Consider the following 22,370-nt stretch of genomic DNA (forward strand, 5'->3'; position numbering starts at 1 on the left):
TTTAACTAAAATAAACGGAATGATCCGTGCTTTTACAGGGGGAACTCAGGTTTGAACCAAGGACCTCAGATCTGCAGTCGAATGCTCAACCACTGAGCTATTCCACCTTTTTCAAGGCCGTAATGTCGATTTAACTGAAATAACGGGATGATCCGTGCTGTTACAGGGGGAACTCGGGTTTGAACCAAGGACCTCTCGATCTGCAGTCGAATGCTCTACCACTGAGCTATTCCCCCTTGTTCAAGGCCGTAATGTCGATTTAACTAAAATAAACGGAATGATCCGTGCTGTTACAGGGGGAAACCAAGTTTGAACCAAGGACCTCTCGATCTGCAGTCGAATGCTCTACCACTGAGCTCTTCCCCCTAGTTCAAGGCCGTAATGTCGATTTAACTAAAATAAAAGGAATGATCCGTGCTGTTACAGGGGGAACTCGGGTTTGCACCAAGGACCTCTGGATCTACAGTCGAGTGCTCTACCGCTGAGCTATTCCCCCTTGTTCATAACCGTAATGTCGATTTAACTAAAATAAACGAAATGATCCGTGCTGTTACAGGGGGAACTCGGGTTTAAACCAAGTACCTCTCGATCTGCAGTCGAATGCTCTACCACTGAGCCATTCCCCCTTGTTCAAGGCCGTAATGTCGATTTAACTAAAATAAACGAAATGATCCGTGCTGTTACAGGGGGAACTCGGGTTTAAACCAAGGACCTCTCGATCTGAAGTCGAATGCTCTACCACTGAGCCATTCCCCTTTGTTCATAACCGTAATGTCGACTTAACTAAAATAAACGAAATGATCCGTACTATTACAGGGAGAACTCGGGTTTGAACCAAGGACCTCTCGATCTGCAGTCGAATGCTTTACCATTGAGCTATTCCCCTTTTTTCCTCGCCCTTATGTCGATTTAACTAAAATAGACGGAACGATCCGTGCTGTTATAGCGGGAGCTCGGGTTTGAACCAAGGACCTCTCGATCTGCAGTCGAATGCTCTACCACTGAGCTATTCCCCCTAGTTCAAGGCCGTAATGTTGATTTAACTAAAATAAAGGCAATGATCCGTGCTGTTACAGGGAGAACTCGGGTTTGAACCAAGGACCTCTCAATCTGCAGTCGAATGCTCTACCACTGAGCTATTCCCCCTTTTTCAAGGCCGTAATGTCGATTTAGCTGAAATAACGGAATGATCCGTGCTGTTACAGGGGGAACTCGGGTTTGAACCAAGGACCTCTCGATCTGCAGTCGAATGCTATACCACTGAGCTATTCCCCCTTGTTCAAGGCCGTAATGTCGATTTAACTAAAATAAACGGAATGATCCGTGCTGTTACAGGGGGAACTCAGGTTTGAACCAAGGACCTCTCGATCTGCAGTCGAATGCTCAACCACTGAGCTATTCCCCCTTTTTCAAGGCCGTAATGTCGATTTACCTGAAATAACGGAATGATCCGTGCTGTTACAGCGGGAACTCGGGTTTGAACCAAGGACCTCTCGATCTGCAGTCGAATGCTCTACCACTGAGCTATTCCCCCTTGTTCAAGGCCGTAATGTCGATTTATCTGAAATAACGGAATGATCCGTGCTGTTACAGTGGGAACTCGGGTTTGAACCAAGGACCTCTCGATCTGCAGTCGAATGCTCTACCACTGAGCTATTCCCCCTTGTTCAAGGCCGTAATGTCGATTTAACTAAAATAAACGGAATGATCCGTGCTGTTACATGGCGAACTCGGGTTTGAAGCAAGGACCTCTCGATCTGCTGTCGAATGCTCTACCACTGAGCTATTCCCCCTTGTTCAAGGCCGTAATGTCGATTTAACTAAAATAAACGGAATGATCCGTGCTGTTACAGGGGGAACTCAGGTTTGAACCAAGGACCTCTCGATCTGCAGTCGAATGCTCAACCACTGAGCTATTCCCCCTTTTTCAAGGCCGTAATGTCGATTTACCTGAAATAACGGAATGATCCGTGCTGTTACAGGGGGAACTCGGGTTTGAACCAAGGACCTCTCGATCTGCAGTCGAATGCTCTACCACTGAGCTATTCCCCCTTGTTCAAGGCCGTAATGTCGATTTAACTAAAATAAACGAAATGATCCGTGCTGTTACAGGGGGAACTCGGGTTTAAACCAAGGACCTCTCGATCTGAAGTCGAATGCTCTACCACTGAGCCATTCCCCTTTGTTCATAACCGTAATGTCGACTTAACTAAAATAAACGAAATGATCCGTACTATTACAGGGAGAACTCGGGTTTGAACCAAGGACCTCTCGATCTGCAGTCGAATGCTTTACCATTGAGCTATTCCCCTTTTTTCCTCGCCCTTATGTCGATTTAACTAAAATAGACGGAACGATCCGTGCTGTTATAGCGGGAGCTCGTGTTTGAACCAAGGACCTCTCGATCTGCAGTCGAATGCTCTACCACTGAGCTATTCCCCCTAGTTCAAGGCCGTAATGTTGATTTAACTAAAATAAAGGCAATGATCCGTGCTGTTACAGGGAGAACTCGGGTTTGAACCAAGGACCTCTCAATCTGCAGTCGAATGCTCTACCACTGAGCTATTCCCCCTTTTTCAAGGCCGTAATGTCGATTTAGCTGAAATAACGGAATGATCCGTGCTGTTACAGGGGGAACTCGGGTTTGAACCAAGGACCTCTCGATCTGCAGTCGAATGCTATACCACTGAGCTATTCCCCCTTGTTCAATTCCGTAATGTCGATTTAACTAAAATAAACGGAATGATCCGTGCTGTTACAGGGGGAACTCATGTTTGAACCAAGGACCTCTCGATCTGCAGTCGAATGCTCAACCACTGAGCTATTCCCCCTTTTTCAAGGCCGTAATGTCGATTTACCTGAAATAACGGAATGATCCGTGCTGTTACAGCGGGAACTCGGGTTTGAACCAAGGACCTCTCGATCTGCAGTCGAATGCTCTACCACTGAGCTATTCCCCCTTGTTCAAGGCCGTAATGTCGATTTATCTGAAATAACGGAATGATCCGTGCTGTTACAGTGGGAACTCGGGTTTGAACCAAGGACCTCTCGATCTGCAGTCGAATGCTCTACCACTGAGCTATTCCCCCTTGTTCAAGGCCGTAATGTCGATTTAACTAAAATAAACGGAATGATCCGTGCTGTTACAGGGCGAACTCGGGTTTGAAGCAAGGACCTCTCGATCTGCTGTCGAATGCTCTACCACTGAGCTATTCCCCCTTGTTCAAGGCCGTAATGTCGATTTAACTAAAATAAACGGAATGATCCGTGCTGTTACAGGGGGAACTCAGGTTTGAACCAAGGACCTCTCGATCTGCAGTCGAATGCTCAACCACTGAGCTATTCCCCCTTTTTCAAGGCCGTAATGTCGATTTACCTGAAATAACGGAATGATCCGTGCTGTTACAGGGGGAACTCGGGTTTGAACCAAGGACCTCTCGATCTGCAGTCGAAAGCTCTACCACTGAGCTATTCCCCCTTGTTCAAGGCCGTAATGTCGATTTAACTAAAATAAACGAAATGATCCGTGCTGTTACAGGGGGAACTCGGGTTTAAACCAAGGACCTCTCGATCTGCAGTCGAATGCTCTACCACTGAGCCATTCCCCTTTGTTCATAACCGTAATGTCGACTTAACTAAAATAAACGAAATGATCCGTACTATTACAGGGAGAACTCGGGTTTGAACCAAGGACCTCTCGATCTGCAGTCGAATGCTTTACCATTGAGCTATTCCCCTTTTTTCCTCGCCCTAATGTCGATTTAACTAAAATAGACGGAACGATCCGTGCTGTTATAGCGGGAGCTCGGGTTTGAACCAAGGACCTCTCGATCTGCAGTCGAATGCTCTACCACTGAGCTATTCCCCCTAGTTCAAGGCCGTAATGTTGGTTTAACTAAAATAAAGGCAATGATCCGTGCTGTTACATGGAGAACTCGGGTTTGAACCAAGGACCTCTCAATCTGCAGTCGAATGCTCAACCACTGAGCTATTCCCCCTTTTTCAAGGCCGTAATGTCGATTTACCTGAAATAACGGAATGATCCGTGCTGTTACAGGGGAAACTCGGGTTTGAACCAAGGACCTCTCGATCTGCAGTCGAATGCTCTACCATTGAGCTATTCCCCCTTGTTCAAGGCCGTAATGTCGATTTAACTAAAATAAACGAAATGATCCGTGCTGTTACAGGGGGAACTCGGGTTTAAACCAAGGACCTCTCGATCTGCAGTCGAATGCTCTACCACTGAGCCATTCCCCTTTGTTCATAACCGTAATGTCGACTTAACTAAAATAAACGAAATGATCCGTACTATTACAGGGAGAACTCGGGTTTGAACCAAGGACCTCTCGATCTGCAGTCGAATGCTTTACCATTGAGCTATTCCCCTTTTTTCCTCGCCCTAATGTCGATTTAACTAAAATAGACGGAACGATCCGTGCTGTTATAGCGGGAGCTCGGGTTTGAACCAAGGACCTCTCGATCTGCAGTCGAATGCTCTACCACTGAGCTATTCCCCCTAATTCGAGGTCGTAATGTTGATTTAACTAAAATAAAGGCAATGATCCGTGCTGTTACAGGGAGAACTCGGGTTTGAACCAAGGACCTCTCAATCTGCAGTCGAATGCTCTACCACTGAGCTATTCCCCCTTTTTCAAGGCCGTAATGTCGATTTATCTGAAATAACGGAATGATCCGTGCTGTTACAGGGGGAACTCGGGTTTGAACCAAGGACCTCTCGATCTGCAGTCGAATGCTATACCACTGAGCTATTCCCCCTTGTTCAAGGCCGTAATGTCGATTTAACTAAAATAAACGGAATGATCCGTGCTGTTACAGGGGGAACTCAGGTTTGAACCAAGGACCTCTCGATCTGCAGTCGAATGCTCAACCACTGAGCTATTCCCCCTTTTTCAAGGCCGTAATGTCGATTTACCTGAAATAACGGAATGATCCGTGCTGTTACAGGGGGAACTCGGGTTTGAAGCAAGGACCTCTCGATCTGCTGTCGAATGCTCTACCACTGAGCTATTCCCCCTTGTTCAAGGCCGTAATGTCGATTTAACTAAAATAAACGGAATGATCCGTGCTGTTACAGGGGGAACTCAGGTTTGAACCAAGGACCTCACGATCTGCAGTCCAATGCTCAACCACTGAGCTATTCCCCCTTTTTCAAGACCGTAATGTCGATTTAACTGAAATAACGGAATGATCCGGCTGTTACAGGGGGAACTCGGGTTTGAACCAAGGACCTCTCGATCTGCAGTCGAATGCTCTACCACTGAGCTATTCCCCCTTGTTCAAGGCCGTAATGTCGATTTAACTAAAATAAACGGAATGATCCGTGCTGTTACAGGGGGAACTCAGGTTTGAACCAAGGACCTCTCGATCTGCAGTCGAATGCTCAACCACTGAGCTATTCCCCCTAGTTCAAGGCCGTAATGTTGATTTAACTAAAATAAAGGCAATGATCCGTGCTGTTACAGGGAGAACTCGGGTTTGAACCAAGGACCTCTCAATCTGCAGTCGAATGCTCTAGCAAAAATTAACGGAATGATCCGTGCTGTTACAGGGGGAAACCAGGTTTGAACCAAGGACCTCTCGATCTGCAGTCGAATGCTCTACCACTGAGCTCTTCCCCCTTGTTCATAACCGTAATGTCGATTTAACTAAAATAAACGAAATGATCCGTGCTGTTACAGGGGGAACTCGGGTTTAAACCAAGGACCTCTCGATCTGCAGTCGAATGCTCTACCACTGAGCCATTCCCCTTTGTTCATAACCGTAATGTCGACTTAACTAAAATAAACGAAATGATCCGTACTATTACAGGGAGAACTCGGGTTTGAACCAAGGACCTCTCGATCTGCAGTCGAATGCTTTACCATTGAGCTATTCCCCTTTTTTCCTCGCCCTAATGTCGATTTAACTAAAATAGACGGAACGATCCGTGCTGTTATAGCGGGAGCTCGGGTTTGAACCAAGGACCTCTCGATCTGCAGTCGAATGCTCTACCACTGAGCTATTCCCCCTAGTTCAAGGCCGTAATGTTGGTTTAACTAAAATAAAGGCAATGATCCGTGCTGTTACATGGAGAACTCGGGTTTGAACCAAGGACCTCTCAATCTGCAGTCGAATGCTCAACCACTGAGCTATTCCCCCTTTTTCAAGGCCGTAATGTCGATTTACCTGAAATAACGGAATGATCCGTGCTGTTACAGGGGAAACTCGGGTTTGAACCAAGGACCTCTCGATCTGCAGTCGAATGCTCTACCACTGAGCCATTCCCCTTTGTTCATAACCGTAATGTCGACTTAACTAAAATAAACGAAATGATCCGTACTATTACAGGGAGAACTCGGGTTTGAACCAAGGACCTCTCGATCTGCAGTCGAATGCTTTACCATTGAGCTATTCCCCTTTTTTCCTCGCCCTAATGTCGATTTAACTAAAATAGACGGAACGATCCGTGCTGTTATAGCGGGAGCTCGGGTTTGAACCAAGGACCTCTCGATCTGCAGTCGAATGCTCTACCACTGAGCTATTCCCCCTTTTTCAAGGCCGTAATGTCGATTTAACTGAAATAACGGAATGATCCGTGCTGTTACAGGGCGAACTCGGGTTTGAACCAAGGCCCTCTCGATCTGCAGTCGAATGCTCAACCACTGAGCTATTCCCCCTAGTTCAAGGCCGTAATGTTGATTTAACTAAAATAAAGGCAATGATCCGTGCTGTTACAGGGAGAACTCGGGTTTGAACCAAGGACCTCTCAATCTGCAGTCGAATGCTCTACCAAAAATAAACGGAATGATCCGTGCTGTTACAGGGGGAAACCAGGTTTGAACCAAGGACCTCTCGATCTGCAGTCGAATGCTCTACCACTGAGCTCTTCCCCCTAGTTCAAGGTCGTAATGTCGATTTAACTAAAATAAAAGGAATGATCCGTGCTGTTACAGGGGGAACTCGGGTTTGCACCAAGGACCTCTCGATCTGCAGTCGAATGCTCTACCGCTGAGCTATTCCCCCTTGTTCATAACCGTAATGTCGATTTAACTAAAATAAACGAAATGATCCGTGCTGTTACAGGGGGAACTCGGGTTTAAACCAAGGATCTCTCGATCTGCAGTCGAATGCTCTACCACTGAGCCATTCCCCTTTGTTCATAACCGTAATGTCGACTTAACTAAAATAAACGAAATGATCCGTACTATTACAGGGAGAACTCGGGTTTGAACCAAGGACCTCTCGATCTGCAGTCAAATGCTTTACCATTGAGCTATTCCCCTTTTTTCCTCGCCCTAATGTCGATTTAACTAAAATAGACGGAACGATCCGTGCTGTTATAGCGGGAGCTCGGGTTTGAACCAAGGACCTCTCGATCTGCAGTCGAATGCTCTACCACTGAGCTATTCCCCCTAGTTCAAGGCCGTAATGTTGATTTAACTAAAATAAAGGCAATGATCCGTGCTGTTACAGGGAGAGCTCGGGTTTGAACCAAGGACCTCTCAATCTGCAGGCGAATGCTCTACCACTGAGCTATTCCCCCTTTTTCAAGGCCGTAATGTCGATTTAACTGAAATAACGGAATGATCCGTGCTGTTACAGGGGGAACTCGGGTTTGAACCAAGGACCTCTCGATCTGCAGTCGAATGCTCAACCACTGAGCTATTCCCCCTTTTTCAAGGCCGTAATGTCGATTTACCTGAAATAACGGAATGATCCGTGCTGTAACAGGGGGAACTCGGGTTTGAACCAAGGACCTCTCGATCTGCAGTCGAATGCTCTGCCACTGAGCTATTCCCCCTTGTTCAAGGCCGTAATGTCGATTTAACTAAAATAAACGGAATGATCCGTGCTGTTACAGGGCGAACTCGGGTTTGAAGCAAGGACCTCTCGATCTGCAGTCGAATGCTCTACCACTGAGCCATTCCCCTTTGTTCATAACCGTAATGTCGACTTAACTAAAATAAACGAAATAATCCGTACTATTACAGGGAGAACTCGGGTTTGAACCAAGGACCTCTCGATCTGCAGTCGAATGCTTTACCATTGAGCTATTCCCCTTTTTTCCTCGCCCTAATGTTGATTTAACTAAAATAGACGGAACGATCCGTGTTGTTATAGCGGGAGCTCGGGTTTGAACCAAGGACCTCTCGATCTGCAGTCGAATGCTCTACCACTGAGCTATTCCCCCTTTTTCAAGGCCGTAATGTCGATTTAACTGAAATAACGGAATGATCCGTGCTGTTACAGGGAGAACTCGGGTTTGAACCAAGGACCTCTCAATCTGCAGTCGAAGGCTCTACCAAAAATAAACGGAATGATCCGTGCTGTTACAGGGGGAAACCAGGTTTGAACCAAGGACCTCTCGATCTGCAGTCGAATGCTCTACCACTGAGCTCTTCCCCCTAGTTCAAGGTCGTAATGTCGATTTAACTAAAATAAAAGGAATGATCCGTGCTGTTACAGGGGGAACTCGGGTTTGCACCAAGGACCTCTCGATCTGCAGTCGAATGCTCTACCGCTGAGCTATTCCCCCTTGTTCATAACCGTAATGTCGATTTAACTAAAATAAACGAAATGATCCGTGCTGTTACAGGGGGAACTCGGGTTTAAACCAAGGATCTCTCGATCTGCAGTCGAATGCTCTACCACTGAGCCATTCCCCTTTGTTCATAACCTTAATGTCGACTTAACTAAAATAAACGAAATGATCCGTACTATTACAGGGAGAACTCGGGTTTGAACCAAGGACCTCTCGATCTGCAGTCGAATGCTTTACCATTGAGCTATTCCCCTTTTTTCCTCGCCCTAATGTCGATTTAACTAAAATAGACGGAACGATCCGTGCTGTTATAGCGGGAGCTCGGGTTTGAACCAAGGACCTCTCGATCTGCAGTCGAATGCTCTACCACTGAGCTATTCCCCCTAGTTCAAGGCCGTAATGTTGATTTAACTAAAATAAAGGCAATGATCCGTGCTGTTACAGGGAGAGCTCGGGTTTGAACCAAGGACCTCTCAATCTGCAGGCGAATGCTCTACCACTGAGCTATTCCCCCTTATTCAAGGCCGTAATGTCGATTTAACTGAAATAACGGAATGATCCGTGCTGTTACAGGGGGAACTCGGGTTTGAACCAAGGACCTCTTGATCTGCAGTCGAATGCTATACCACTGAGCTATTCCCCCTTGTTCAAGGCCGTAATGTCGATTTAACTAAAATAAACGGAATGATCCGTGCTGTTACAGGGGGAACTCAGGTTTGAACCAAGGACCTCTTGATCTGCAGTCGAATGCTCAACCACTGAGCTATTCCCCCTTTTTCAAGGCCGTAATGTCGATTTACCTCAAATAACGGAATGATCCGTGCTGTAACAGGGGGAACTCGGGTTTGAACCAAGGACCTCTCGATCTGCAGTCGAATGCTCTGCCACTGAGCTATTCCCCCTTGTTCAAGGCCGTAATGTCGATTTAACTAAAATAAACGGAATGATCCGTGCTGTTACAGGGCGAACTCGGGTTTGAAGCAAGGACCTCTCGATCTGCTGTCGAATGCTCTACCACTGAGCTATTCCCCCTTGTTCAAGGCCGTAATGTCGATTTAACTAAAATAAACGGAATGATCCGTGCTGTTACAGGGGGAACTCAGGTTTGAACCAAGGACCTCTCGATCTGCAGTCCAATGCTCAACCACTGAGCTATTCCCCCTTTTTTCAAGACCGTAATGTCGATTTAACTGAAATAACGGAATGATCCGGCTGTTACAGGGGGAACTCGGGTTTGAACCAAGGACCTCTCGATCTGCAGTCGAATGCTCTACCACTGAGCTATTCCCCCTTGTTCAAGGCCGTAATGTCGATTTAACTAAAATAAACGGAATAATCCGTGCTGTTACAGGGGGAACTCAGGTTTGAACCAAGGACCTCTCGATCTGCAGTCGAATGCTCAACCACTGAGCTATTCCCCCTAGTTCAAGGCCGTAATGTTGATTTAACTAAAATAAAGGCAATGATCCGTGCTGTTACAGGGAGAACTCGGGTTTGAACCAAGGACCTCTCAATCTGCAGTCGAATGCTCTACCAAAAATTAACGGAATGATCCGTGCTGTTACAGGGGGAAACCAGGTTTGAACCAAGGACCTCTCGATCTGCAGTCGAATGCTCTACCACTGAGCTCTTCCCCCTAGTTCAAGGCCGTAATGTCGATTTAACTAAAATAAAAGGAATGATCCGTGCTGTTACAGGGAGAACTCGGGTTTGAACCAAGGACCTCTCAATCTGCAGTCGAATGCTCTACCAAAAATTAACGGAATGATCCGTGCTGTTACAGGGGGAAACCAGGTTTGAACCAAGGACCTCTCGATCTGCAGTCGAATGCTCTACCACTGAGCTCTTCCCCCTAGTTCAAGGCCGTAATGTCGATTTAACTAAAATAAAAGGAATGATCCGTGCTGTTACAGGGGGAACTCGGGTTTGCATCAAGGACCTCTCGATCTGCAGTCGAATGCTCTACCGCTGAGCTATTCCCCCTTGTTCATAACCGTAATGTCGATTTCACTAAAATAAACGAAATGATCCGTGCTGTTACAGGGGGAACTCGGGTTTAAACCAAGGACCTCTCGATCTGCAGTCGAATGCTCTACCACTGAGCCATTCCCCTTTGTTCATAACCGTAATGTCGACTTAACTAAAATAAACGAAATAATCCGTACTATTACAGGGAGAACTCGGGTTTGAACCAAGGACCTCTCGATCTGCAGTCGAAATCTTTACCATTGAGCTATTCCCCTTTTTTCCTCGCCCTAATGTCGATTTAACTAAAATAGACGGAACGATCCGTGTTGTTATAGCGGGAGCTCGGGTTTGAACCAAGGACCTCTCGATCTGCAGTCGAATGCTCTACCACTGAGCTATTCCCCCTTTTTCAAGGCCGTAATGTCGATTTAACTAAAATAACGGAATGATCCGTGCTGTTACAGGGGGAACTCAGGTTTGAACCAAGGACCTCTCGATCTGCAGTCGAATGCTCAACCACTGAGCTATTCCCCCTTTTTCAAGGCCGTAATGTCGATTTAACTGAAATAACGGAATGATCCGTGCTGCTACAGGGAGAACTCGGGTTTGAACCAAGGACCTCTCAATCTGCAGTCGAATGCTCTACCACTGAGCTAATCCCCCTTGTTCAAGGCCGTAATGTCGATTTAACTAAAATAAACGGAATGATCCGTGCTGTTACAGGGGGAACTCAGGTTTGAACCAAGGACCTCTCGATCTGCAGTCGAATGCTCAACCACTGAGCTATTCCCCCTTTTTCAAGGCCGTAATGTCGATTTACCGGAAATAACGGAATGATCCGTGCTGTTACAGGGGGAACACGGGTTTGAACCAAGGACCTCTCGATCTGCAGTCGAATGCTCTACCACTGAGCTATTCCCCCTTGTTCAAGGCCGTAATGTCGATTTAACTAAAATAAACGGAATGATCCGTGCTGTTACAGGGGGAACTCAGGTTTGAACCAAGGACCTCTCGATCTGCAGTCGATTGCTCAACCACTGAGCTATTCCCCCTTTTTCAAGGCCGTAATGTCGATTTAACTGAAATAAAGGAATGATCCGTGCTGTGACAGGGGGAACACTGGTTTGAACCAAGGACCTCTCGATCTGCAGTCGAATGCTCAACCACTGAGCTATTCCCCCTTGTTCAAGGCCGTAATGTTGATTTAACTAAAATAAAGGCAATGATCCGTGCTGTTACAGGGAGAACTCGGGTTTGAACCAAGGACCTCTCAATCTGCAGTCGAATGCTCTACCAAAAATAAACGGAATGATCCGTGCTGTTACAGGGGGAAACCAGGTATGAACCAAGGACCTCTCGATCTGCAGTCGAATGCTCTACCACTGAGCTCTTCCCCCTAGTTCAAGGTCGTAATGTCGATTTAACTAAAATAAAAGGAATGATCCGTGCTGTTACAGGAGGAACTCGGGTTTGCACCAAGGGTCTCTCGAGCTGCAGTCGAATGCTCTACCGCTGAGCTATTCCCCCTTGTTCATAACCGTAATGTCGATTTAACTAAAATAGACGGAACGATCCGTGCTGTTATAGCGGGAGCTCGGGTTTGAACCAAGGACCTCTCGATCTGCAGTCGAATGCTCTACCAATGAGCTATTCCCTCTTGTTCAAGGCCGTAGTGTCGATTTAACTAAAATAAACGAAATGATCCGTGCTGTTACAGAGGGAACTCGGGTTTAAACCAAGGACCTCTCGATCTGCAGTCGAATGCTCTACCACTGAGCCTTCCCCTTTGTTCATAACCGTAATGTCGATTTAACTAAAATAAACGGAATGATCCGTGCTGTTACAGGGGGAACTCAGGTTTGAACCAAGGACTTCTCGATCTGCAGTCGAATGCTCTACCACTAAGCTATTCCTCCTAGGCCGTAATGTTGATTTATCTAAAATAAAGGCAATGATCCGTGCTGTTACAGGGAGAACTCGGGTTTGAACCAAGGACCTCTCAATCTTCAGTCGAATGCTCTACCACTGAGCTATTCCCCTTTGTTCATAACCGTAATGTCGACTTAACTAAAATAAACGAAATGATCCGTACTATTACAGGGAGAACTCGGGTTTGAACCAAGGACCTCTCGATCTGCAGTCGAATGCTTTACCATTGAGCTATTCCCCTTTTTTCCTCGCCCTAATGTCGATTTAACTAAAATAGACGGAACGATCCGTGCTGTTATAGCGGGAGCTCGGGGTTGAACCAAGGACCTCTCGATCTGCAGTCGAATGCTCTACCACTGAGCTATTCCCCCTTGTTCAAGGCCGTAATGTCGATTTAACTAAAATAAACGGAATGATCCGTGCTTTTACAGGGGGAACTCAGGTTTGAACCAAGGACCTCAGATCTGCAGTCGAATGCTCAACCACTGAGCTATTCCACCTTTTTCAAGGCCGTAATGTCGATTTAACTAAAATAACGGGATGATCCGTGCTGTTACAGGGGGAACTCGGGTTTGAACCAAGGACCTCTCGATCTGCAGTCGAATGCTCTACCACTGAGCTATTCCCCCTTGTTCAAGGCCGTAATGTCGATTTAACTAAAATAAACGGAATGATCCGTGCTGTTACAGGGGGAAACCAAGTTTGAACCAAGGACCTCTCGATCTGCAGTCGAATGCTCTACCACTGAGCTCTTCCCCCTAGTTCAAGGCCGTAATGTCGATTTAACTAAAATAAAAGGAATGATCCGTGCTGTTACAGGGGGAACTCGGGTTTGCACTAAGGACCTCTTGATCTACAGTCGAGTGCTCTACCGCTGAGCTATTCCCCCTTGTTCATAACCGTAATGTCGATTTAACTAAAATAAACGAAATGATCCGTGCTGTTACAGGGGGAACTCGGGTTTAAACCAAGTACCTCTCGATCTGCAGTCGAATGCTCTACCACTGAGCCATTCCCCTTTGTTCATAACCGTAATGTCGACTTAACGAAAATAAACGAAATGATCCGTACTATTACAGGGCGAACTCGGGTTTGAACCAAGGACCTCTCGATCTGCAGTCGAATGCTTTACCATTGAGCTATTCCCCCTTTTTTCCTCGCCCTAATGTCGATTTAACTAAAATAGACGGAATGATCCGTGCTGTTACAGGGGGAACTCTGGTTTGAACCAAGGACCTCTCGATCTGCAGTCGAATGCTCAACCACTGAGCTATTCCCCCTTTTTCAAGGCCGTAATGTCGATTTACCTGAAATAACGGAATGATCCGTGCTGTTACAGGGGGAACTCGGGTTTGAACCAAGGACCTCTCGATCTGCAGTCGAATGCTCTGCCACTGAGCTATTCCCCCTTGTTCAAGGCCGTAATGTCGATTTAACTAAAATAAACGGAATGATCCGTGCTGTTACAGGGGGAAACCAAGTTTGAACCAAGGACCTCTCGATCTGCAGTCGAATGCTCTACCACTGAGCTCTTCCCCCTAGTTCAAGGCCGTAATGTCGATTTAACTAAAATAAAAGGAATGATCCGTGCTGTTACAGGGGGAACTCGGGTTTGCACCAAGGACCTCTTGATCTACAGTCGAGTGCTCTACCGCTGAGCTATTCCCCCTTGTTCATAACCGTAATGTCGATTTAACTAAAATTCTAAGGGAGCGGTAGCTCCCTTAGATAAGGCCTGATGACGGCTTTAATGTATAAGGAAGGTTTTTGGATTGGTTTTAACTTTTTTCGTATTATGTTTATTGTTTCGAAATTTTTCTACTGAACTAAAATCCGGGCCCTTAGTATGTGGTTAAAATTTCAAGATGATCCACCTAACAGTTTATTTTATAAAGCATAAAGTTGCTAAGGGTGGTTTTCATTTCCATAAAATTAATCACAGATTTTGGCGAAAAACTAGAGAATCTCCATAGAAATAACATGGGAAATTTTCCAAACTTACCCATTTTGTAACTACCCTTACAAAAATAACTATACGTTTGATAGATTTGAAAACGGTCTTAAATGAAAGCCCCATTTTTAAAGTGGGCGCCAATTTTTGTTTCATTACGAAAAACAAAGTTTAAGTATTGTTTTTAATAGTTTTAAGTACCTGCTCCGAATTACGTGGTTTACCTTTAAACTGTGGAACTTAAGACTTTTTTGCTTGGGTTAAGTAATAAAGAAAGTCATTCTAGGACTTACGTCGTTTTACTGCGGATAATCAAATTGGTAGGGCAATTAGCTAACTTAATTGTCATTATAACTATTGCGCGTCCAACTAATTTAGTTGCGAAGTACGGATTAAACTTAATTAAACAAAATAAGCAATTAAAGATAATTAAACAAAATAAGCAATTAAAGATAATTACCAATTATAGGTAATTAAATTTTTACACGAGTCTAAACTATAACATCTGTTTGTGTACAAGTCTACGGAATCTGTTTAAGCGCAGACCTACAGAATATTTTTGTGCAAAGGAGTATAAAATCTCTTTGTGCAGAGGCCTATGCAATCATTTCGTGCACAGGCCTATGGAATATTGTTTTACACAGGCCTCTGGAATATTGTTTTACACAGGCCTATGGAATATTGTTTTACACAGGCCTATGGAATATTGTTTTACACAGGTCTACGGAATGTTTTTGTGCAAATCTGCATGGAATCCTTTTGAGTATAGGAGTATGGAATCTTCTGTGCACAGGTATATGGAATTTTTTGTTCATGGGTCTATGGTATATTTATGTGCACAAGTTTGAAGAATCTTTATTTGCACAAGTTTGAAGAATCTTTATGTGCACACTAGTCTGAAGAATCTTTATGTGCACACAAGTCTGAAGAATCTTTATGTGCACACAAGTCTGAAGAATCATTATGTGCACACAGTCTGAAGAATCTTTAGTTGCACACAAGTCTGAAGAATCAATATGTGCACACAAGTCTGAAGAATCTTTATGTGCACACAAGTCTGAAGAATCTTTATGTGCACATAAGTCTGAAGAATCTTTATGTGCACACAAGTCTGAAGAATCATTATGTGCACACAAAAGTCTGAAGAATCTTTATTTGTCCAAGTGAAAAATCTTTATTTGCACAGGTCTACAACTTCTGTTTGTGCACAGGTCTACGACTTCTGTTTGTTCACGGTCTACGACCTCTGTTTGTGCACAGGTCTATGGAATCTGATTTGCTCATTTCTATGACATCTGATTTGCTCATTTCTATGACATCTCTTTTTGCGCAAGTCAATAACATTTGTTTATGCTCAAGTCTAAAACATCTGTTTGTACACAAGCCTAAAACATCTGTTTGTGCACAAGTCTAAAACATCTGTTTGTACACAAGACTAAAACATCTGTTTGTACACAAGACTAAAATATCTGTTTGTGCACAAGACTAAAACATCTGTTTGTGCACAAGTCTAAAGCATCTGTTTTTGCACAAGTCTAAAGCATCTGTTTGTGCACAAGTCTAAATCATCTGTTTGTGAACAAGTCTATAACACCTGTTTGTGATCAATTCTATAACACCTGCTTGTGATCAATTCTATAACACCTGCTTGTGAACAAGTCTATAACATCTCTTTGTGCACAAGTCTATGACATCTGTTTGTGCACACGCGAGTGACTTCTGTCTGAGCAAAGGTCTACGGAATATTTTTGAGCACGGGTCTACGTATCATTTTTGTGCAAATGGGTATGGAATCTTTTTGAGCATAAGGGTTTGAAATCTGTTTGAGCATAAGGGTTTGAAATCTGTTTGAGCATAGGGGCATTGAAAATGTTTGTGCATAACTCTATGGAATCTGATGTGCACATGTCTATAACATCTCTTTTTGCGCGAGTCTCCGACATTTCTTTGTGCACAAGCCTGTGATTCTATTTGTGCACAAGTGTACGAAATATTTTTATGCATTGGTGTACGGAATATTTTTATGCACAATAGTACGGAATTTTTTTCTGCACAGGTGTACGGAATATTTTTGTGTATAGGTGTATGGAATATTATGGTGAAAATGGATTTGGAATATTTTTGTGCACAGGTGTACGGAATATTTTTGTGAAAATGGATACCGAATATTTTTGTGCACAGGTGTACGTGATAGTTTTGTGCACAGGTGTACGTGATAGTTTTGTGCACAGGTGAACGTGATATTTTTGTGCAAATGGGTAAGGAACATTTTTGAGCATAGGGATATGGAATATTTTTGTGCAGAGGTCCATTGATTTTTTTGTGTACAGGTATATGGAATGTTTTTGTGCAGAAGTCCGTGGAATATTATTGTGTACAGGTATATGACTCATGTTTGTGCACAAATCTATAGAATGTTTTGTACACCGGTCTAGGACATATGATTGTGCACAAGTCTATGGCATCAGTTTGTGCAAAAGTCTAAGGTATGTGTTTTTGCACAAATATTTGACATCTATTTTTGCACAAGTCCATGGTATCTGTGTGTACAGGTCTACAAAATATGTTTGTGCACAAGTCTGAAGAATCTTTATGTGCACAAGTCTACGGAATGTCTTGTGCAAATGTCGATGACATCTCTTTTTGAGGAAGTCTATGAAATCAGTTTTTTACACAAGCATATGACATCTGTTTGTGCACAAGTCTATAACATCGGATTGTGCAAAACCGTGTGACTTCTGTTTGTGTACAAGTCTGTGGAATCTATTTGTGCACGAGTCTACGTAATATATTTGTGCGCAAATCTATGGAATCTGTTTATGCGCTAGTCTACGGCATCTGTTTGTGCACGGGTCTACGGAAAATGTTTGTGCAAATGGGTGTGGAATATTTTTGAGCATATAGGGGTATGGAATGTTTCTGAACAGGTCCAAGGCATGTTTTTGTGCACAGGTCCATGGAATATTTTTGTACACAGGTCTATGTCACATGTTTATACAAAAGCCAATAGAATATTTTGTGCATAGGTCAATGGAATCTTTTTGTGCACAGCACAGTTTTATGAAATGTTTTGTGCGCAGGTCTAGGAAATATTTCTGTGCAAATGGTTATGGAATAGTTTTGTGCTATGGGTACGAAATCTTTATGTACACAGGTCTATGGAATCTTTAGCGCGCAGGTCTATGGAATCTTTATGTGCACAAGCATATATAATGTTTTGTGCATAGTTCCATGAAATATTTTGTGCACATCTTCATGAAATCTTTTGTGCACAGGTCTATGGAAACTTGATGTGCACAAGTCTATAGAATGTGTTTGTGCACATGTCTATGACTTCTGTTTGTGCACAAAACTATGGAATCTGGTTTGAACATGTCTATGACATCTGTTGTGCACAAGCCTGTGACTTCCACAAGTCTACGCAATTTGTTTGTGCACATGGCTACGGAATCTCTGCACAGATCTCCGGAATCTGTTTGTACACAGGCCTACGACATCTGTTTGTGCACAGGTTTACGGAATCTGTTTCCTTACAGGTCTACGGCATCTGTTTGTGCACAGGCCTACGGGATAGTTTTTTGAGCACAGGTCTAGGGAATCTTTTGTGCACAGTTTTATGGAATCTCTTTGGGCCCAGATCTATGGAATATTTTTGTGCACAGGTCTATGGAATCGTTTTGTGCAAATGGGTATGGAATCGTTTCGTGCAAATGGGTATGAAATTGTTTTGTGCAAATGGGTATGGAATCTTTATGGAAACAGGTCTATGACTTCTGTTTGTAAACAAGTCTAAGACTTCTGTTTGTGCACTAGTCCGTGGAATCTGATGTGCACAAATCCTTGACATCTCTTATTGCGCAAGTCTATGATGTATTTTTTGTGCAAGTCTATGACATCTGTTTGTGCACAACCCTGTGACTTCCGTTTGTGTCCAAGTATCCGGAATCTGTTTGTGCACATGTCTACGGTATCTGTTTGTGCACATGTCTACGGTATCTGTTTGTGCACATGTCTACGGTATCTGTTTGTGCACAGGTCTACGGAATATTTTTGTGCACAGGTCTACGGAATATTTTTGTGCACAGGTCTACGGAATATTTTTGTGCACAAGCCTACTGAATCGGTTTGTGCAGAGGTCTAAGGAATCTGTCTTTGCAAAGGCCACTGCATTTGTTTGTGCACAGGTCTAAAGAACATTTTTCTGCAAATGGATACGGGATATTTTTGTGCAAATGGATACGGGATATTTTTGTGCAAATGGATATGCAGTATTTTTGTGCACTGGTGTACGAGATATTCTTGAGCATATTTTTGAGCATAGGGGTATGGAATGTTTTTGTGCAGAGGTCCATGGAATCTTTTTGTGTACAGGTATATAACATCTCTTTTTGCACAAGTTTATGACATCTGTTTCTGCGTAAGTCTATGACATCATTTTGTGCGCAAGTCTATGACATCAGTTTGTGTTCAATTCTAAGGTATCTGTTTGTGCACAATTCTAAGGGATCTGTTTGTGCACAATTCTAACGGATCTGTTTGTGCACAAGTCTACGGGATCTGTTTGTACACAATTATATGACATGTGTTTTCATAAGTCTATGTTATCTACGAAATATGTTTGTGCACTCAGGGTTACCACAAATAACCTTGTAATAGTTATAGGAAAATAGGAAATTTGCAATTTATTTACAGGAAATAATGGGAGACTAGCTGTTACCCGCGGCATCGCTTGAGTGTAGTAAGAACTCCATCAAGTATGGGTACATTTTACTGAGTCGACTAATATTTTTGTAGCATCCTAGGAGCGAAGGCACTCGGCGTCGCCCATCAGCTCGTCGGGACATTTTTTATTACTTTACACGCAGACATTCTATAAAGAAAGGTTATTAAATATCTGGCCGCCATTTAAAATGATGGCAACAAATCGATCCCGAAAGACCATATATATATAGGTTAAAGGAATCCAGTGTACTAATTATTTGTGAAATCGGTTGAAACTCACGGACTTTCTTACAAAGAGAAGATTTGTTACATTTCTGTGCGCCAATTATGAAGATGGCGGCGGATTGGAAAAATCTTTCTTAGTACGCGCCTACTACTTACGAGTTACAAAGGAGCTTTGGTTTAATTATAACCATAAGTTCGTAAGATATGTTACATAAATTTGTCACTGGAAACTGAGAGCTTGTCTCGAAGTGACGTAAATGAAACGTCATAGCTTCTCGTAAAGCGACGCCTGATGAGGCCCTGTCAAAGGCTTAGTACAGACTAAATAGGAAGATGGAGTAGAAAATCGCGTGTAGTCAATTCTCGCGTCGTTCTCGAACTAGCTCTCATTAAGTCTCTAGCATTTCGAAATATAGGAAGTGTCATACTTATGGAACGTAATCTTAGAAACATATGCTATAACTTTAAAACATCACAGACTTCCCCGACAAATATTTTTAGAGGCTTCCATAGCTTTGGTGATATATAACAAAACCAAAAGTGAGAGCGCACAAAATATCTACAATTTCAAAAAATCGGAAAATATAGGAAAATTATCGAAATTATAGGAACTAATAGGAAGACATCCGAAAATAGGAAAAATTATAAAATTTAGGAAATGTGGTCACCCAGCGCAGGTCTACGGAATATGTTTGTGCACAGGTGTATAGATTGTTTTTGTACACAGGTCTACGTAATATTTTTTTAGCCTAAGTCTTCGGAATCTATTTGTATTATTGCATCCACTGTGCTTTGCACGTGAAAACGACGGGAAGGCAATTTGAGTTGGACTGGGCGTTGAAGCAATCAAGATTAATACTTCTATAATAGATGGTTACCACTGAGCTCTTCCCCCTAGTTCAAGGCCGTAATGTCGATTTAACTAAAATAAAAGGAATGATCCGTGCTGTTACAGGGGGAACTCGGGTTTAAACCAAGGACCTCTCGATCTGCAGTCGAATGCTCTACCACTGAGCCATTCCCCTTTGTTCATAACCGTAATGTCGACTTAACTAAAATAAACGAAATAATCCGTACTATTACAGGGAGAACTCGGGTTTGAACCAAGGACCTCTCGATCTGCAGTCGAATGCTCTACCACTGAGCTCTTCCCCCTAGTTCAAGGTCGTAATGTCGATTTAACTAAAATAAAAGGAATGATCCGTGCTGTTACAGGAGGAACTCGGGTTTGCACCAAGGACCTATCGAGCTGCAGTCGAATGCTCTACCGCTGAGCTATTCCCCCTTGTTCATAACCGTAATGTCGATTTAACTAAAATAAACGAAATGATCCGTGCTGTTACAGGGGGAACTCGGGTTTAAACCAAGGATCTCTCGATCTGCAGTCGAATGCTCTACCACTGAGCCATTCCCCTTTGTTCATAACCGTAATGTCGACTTAACTAAAATAAACGAAATGATCCGTACTATTACAGGGAGAACTCGGGTTTGAACCAAGGACCTCTCGATCTGCAGTCGAATGCTTTACCATTGAGCTATTCCCCTTTTTTCCTCGCCCTAATGTCGATTTAACTAAAATAGACGGAACGATCCGTGCTGTTATAGCGGGAGCTCGGGTTTGAACCAAGGACCTCTCGATCTGCAGTCGAATGCTCTACCACTGAGCTATTCCCCCTAGTTCAAGGCCGTAATGTTGGTTTAACTAAAATAAAGGCAATGATCCGTGCTGTTACATGGAGAACTCGGGTTTGAACCAAGGACCTCTCAATCTGCAGTCGAATGCTCAACCACTGAGCTATTCCCCCTTTTTCCAGGCCGTAATGTCGATTTACCTGAAATAACGGAATGATCCGTGCTGTTACAGGGGAAACTCGGGTTTGAACCAAGGACCTCTCGATCTGCAGTCGAATGCTCAACCACTGAGCTATTCCCCCTAGTTCAAGCCCGTAATGTTGATTTAACTAAAATAAAGGCAATGATCCGTGCTGTTACAGGGAGAACTCGGGTTTGAACCAAGGACCTCTCAATCTGCAGTCGAATGCTCTACCAAAAATTAACGGAATGATCCGTGCTGTTACAGGGGGAAACCAGGTTTGAACCAAGGACCTCTCGATCTGCAGTCGAATGCTCTACCACTGAGCTCTTCCCCCTAGTTCAAGGCCGTAATGTCGATTTAACTAAAATAAAAGGAATGATCCGTGCTGTTACAGGGGGAACTCGGGTTTAAACCAAGGACCTCTCGATCTGCAGTCGAATGCTCTACCACTGAGCCATTCCCCTTTGTTCATAACCGTAATGTCGACTTAACTAAAATAAACGAAATAATCCGTACTATTACAGGGAGAACTCGGGTTTGAACCAAGGACCTCTCGATCTGCAGTCGAATGCTTTACCATTGAGCTATTCCCCTTTTTTCCTCGCCCTAATGTCGATTTAACTAAAATAGACGGAACGATCCGTGTTGTTATAGCGGGAGCTCGGGTTTGAACCAAGGACCTCTCGATCTGCAGTCGAATGCTCTACCACTGAGCTATTCCCCCTTTTTCAAGGCCGTAATGTCGATTTAACTAAAATAACGGAATGATCCGTGCTGTTACAGGGCGAACTCGGGTTTGAACCAAGGACCTCTCGATCTGCAGTCGAATGCTCTACCACTGAGCTATTCCCCCTTGTTCAAGCCTGTAATGTCGATTTAACTAAAATAAACGGAATGATCCGTGCTGTTACAGGGGGAACTCAGGTTTGAACCAAGGACCTCTCGATCTGCAGTCGAATGCTCAACCACTGAGCTATTCCCCCTTTTTCAAGGCCGTAATGTCGATTTAACTGAAATAACGGAATGATCCGTGCTGTTACAGGGGGAACTCGGGTTTGAACCAAGGACCTTTCGATCTGCAGTCGAATGCTCAACCACTGAGCTATTCCCCCTTGTTCATGGCCGTAATGTTGATTTAACTAAAATAAAGGCAATGATCCGTGCTGTTACAGGGAGAACTCGGGTTTGAACCAAGGACCTCTCAATCTGCAGTCGAA

The 22,370-nt window shown here is 43.9% G+C and overlaps 21 non-coding genes across 21 annotated transcripts; all 21 read right to left on the bottom strand.

Moving 5' to 3' along the window:
• Nucleotides 1–164: 164 nt before the first annotated feature.
• TRNAC-GCA (transfer RNA cysteine (anticodon GCA)) lies at nt 165–236 on the bottom strand. Its single transcript has one exon. It is a non-coding gene; the product is annotated as a tRNA-Cys (tRNA).
• Nucleotides 237–424: 188 nt separating this feature from the next.
• Nucleotides 425–496, bottom strand: TRNAY-GUA (transfer RNA tyrosine (anticodon GUA)). Its single transcript has one exon. It is a non-coding gene; the product is annotated as a tRNA-Tyr (tRNA).
• A 578-nt stretch (nt 497–1,074) lies between these two features.
• On the bottom strand, nt 1,075–1,146 carry TRNAC-GCA (transfer RNA cysteine (anticodon GCA)). The gene has a single exon. It is a non-coding gene; the product is annotated as a tRNA-Cys (tRNA).
• Nucleotides 1,147–1,462: 316 nt separating this feature from the next.
• TRNAC-GCA (transfer RNA cysteine (anticodon GCA)) lies at nt 1,463–1,534 on the bottom strand. The gene has a single exon. It is a non-coding gene; the product is annotated as a tRNA-Cys (tRNA).
• Nucleotides 1,535–1,980: 446 nt separating this feature from the next.
• On the bottom strand, nt 1,981–2,052 carry TRNAC-GCA (transfer RNA cysteine (anticodon GCA)). Its single transcript has one exon. It is a non-coding gene; the product is annotated as a tRNA-Cys (tRNA).
• Nucleotides 2,053–2,500: 448 nt separating this feature from the next.
• On the bottom strand, nt 2,501–2,572 carry TRNAC-GCA (transfer RNA cysteine (anticodon GCA)). The gene has a single exon. It is a non-coding gene; the product is annotated as a tRNA-Cys (tRNA).
• A 316-nt stretch (nt 2,573–2,888) lies between these two features.
• TRNAC-GCA (transfer RNA cysteine (anticodon GCA)) lies at nt 2,889–2,960 on the bottom strand. The gene has a single exon. It is a non-coding gene; the product is annotated as a tRNA-Cys (tRNA).
• A 446-nt stretch (nt 2,961–3,406) lies between these two features.
• Nucleotides 3,407–3,478, bottom strand: TRNAC-GCA (transfer RNA cysteine (anticodon GCA)). The gene has a single exon. It is a non-coding gene; the product is annotated as a tRNA-Cys (tRNA).
• A 577-nt stretch (nt 3,479–4,055) lies between these two features.
• Nucleotides 4,056–4,127, bottom strand: TRNAC-GCA (transfer RNA cysteine (anticodon GCA)). The gene has a single exon. It is a non-coding gene; the product is annotated as a tRNA-Cys (tRNA).
• Nucleotides 4,128–4,575: 448 nt separating this feature from the next.
• On the bottom strand, nt 4,576–4,647 carry TRNAC-GCA (transfer RNA cysteine (anticodon GCA)). Its single transcript has one exon. It is a non-coding gene; the product is annotated as a tRNA-Cys (tRNA).
• Nucleotides 4,648–5,221: 574 nt separating this feature from the next.
• Nucleotides 5,222–5,293, bottom strand: TRNAC-GCA (transfer RNA cysteine (anticodon GCA)). The gene has a single exon. It is a non-coding gene; the product is annotated as a tRNA-Cys (tRNA).
• Nucleotides 5,294–7,600: 2,307 nt separating this feature from the next.
• Nucleotides 7,601–7,672, bottom strand: TRNAC-GCA (transfer RNA cysteine (anticodon GCA)). Its single transcript has one exon. It is a non-coding gene; the product is annotated as a tRNA-Cys (tRNA).
• A 57-nt stretch (nt 7,673–7,729) lies between these two features.
• Nucleotides 7,730–7,801, bottom strand: TRNAC-GCA (transfer RNA cysteine (anticodon GCA)). The gene has a single exon. It is a non-coding gene; the product is annotated as a tRNA-Cys (tRNA).
• Nucleotides 7,802–9,372: 1,571 nt separating this feature from the next.
• Nucleotides 9,373–9,444, bottom strand: TRNAC-GCA (transfer RNA cysteine (anticodon GCA)). The gene has a single exon. It is a non-coding gene; the product is annotated as a tRNA-Cys (tRNA).
• Nucleotides 9,445–9,761: 317 nt separating this feature from the next.
• TRNAC-GCA (transfer RNA cysteine (anticodon GCA)) lies at nt 9,762–9,833 on the bottom strand. The gene has a single exon. It is a non-coding gene; the product is annotated as a tRNA-Cys (tRNA).
• A 3,163-nt stretch (nt 9,834–12,996) lies between these two features.
• Nucleotides 12,997–13,068, bottom strand: TRNAC-GCA (transfer RNA cysteine (anticodon GCA)). Its single transcript has one exon. It is a non-coding gene; the product is annotated as a tRNA-Cys (tRNA).
• Nucleotides 13,069–13,256: 188 nt separating this feature from the next.
• Nucleotides 13,257–13,328, bottom strand: TRNAY-GUA (transfer RNA tyrosine (anticodon GUA)). The gene has a single exon. It is a non-coding gene; the product is annotated as a tRNA-Tyr (tRNA).
• A 448-nt stretch (nt 13,329–13,776) lies between these two features.
• Nucleotides 13,777–13,848, bottom strand: TRNAC-GCA (transfer RNA cysteine (anticodon GCA)). The gene has a single exon. It is a non-coding gene; the product is annotated as a tRNA-Cys (tRNA).
• Nucleotides 13,849–14,036: 188 nt separating this feature from the next.
• On the bottom strand, nt 14,037–14,108 carry TRNAY-GUA (transfer RNA tyrosine (anticodon GUA)). Its single transcript has one exon. It is a non-coding gene; the product is annotated as a tRNA-Tyr (tRNA).
• A 7,091-nt stretch (nt 14,109–21,199) lies between these two features.
• TRNAC-GCA (transfer RNA cysteine (anticodon GCA)) lies at nt 21,200–21,271 on the bottom strand. The gene has a single exon. It is a non-coding gene; the product is annotated as a tRNA-Cys (tRNA).
• Nucleotides 21,272–22,193: 922 nt separating this feature from the next.
• Nucleotides 22,194–22,265, bottom strand: TRNAC-GCA (transfer RNA cysteine (anticodon GCA)). Its single transcript has one exon. It is a non-coding gene; the product is annotated as a tRNA-Cys (tRNA).
• Nucleotides 22,266–22,370: the final 105 nt, after the last annotated feature.

This window comes from Phalangium opilio, unplaced genomic scaffold (genome assembly GCF_054372755.1).
Source record: "Phalangium opilio isolate 3A_F unplaced genomic scaffold, DU_Popi_V2 ptg000053l_1, whole genome shotgun sequence".
Lineage (NCBI taxonomy): Eukaryota > Metazoa > Arthropoda > Arachnida > Opiliones > Phalangiidae > Phalangium > Phalangium opilio.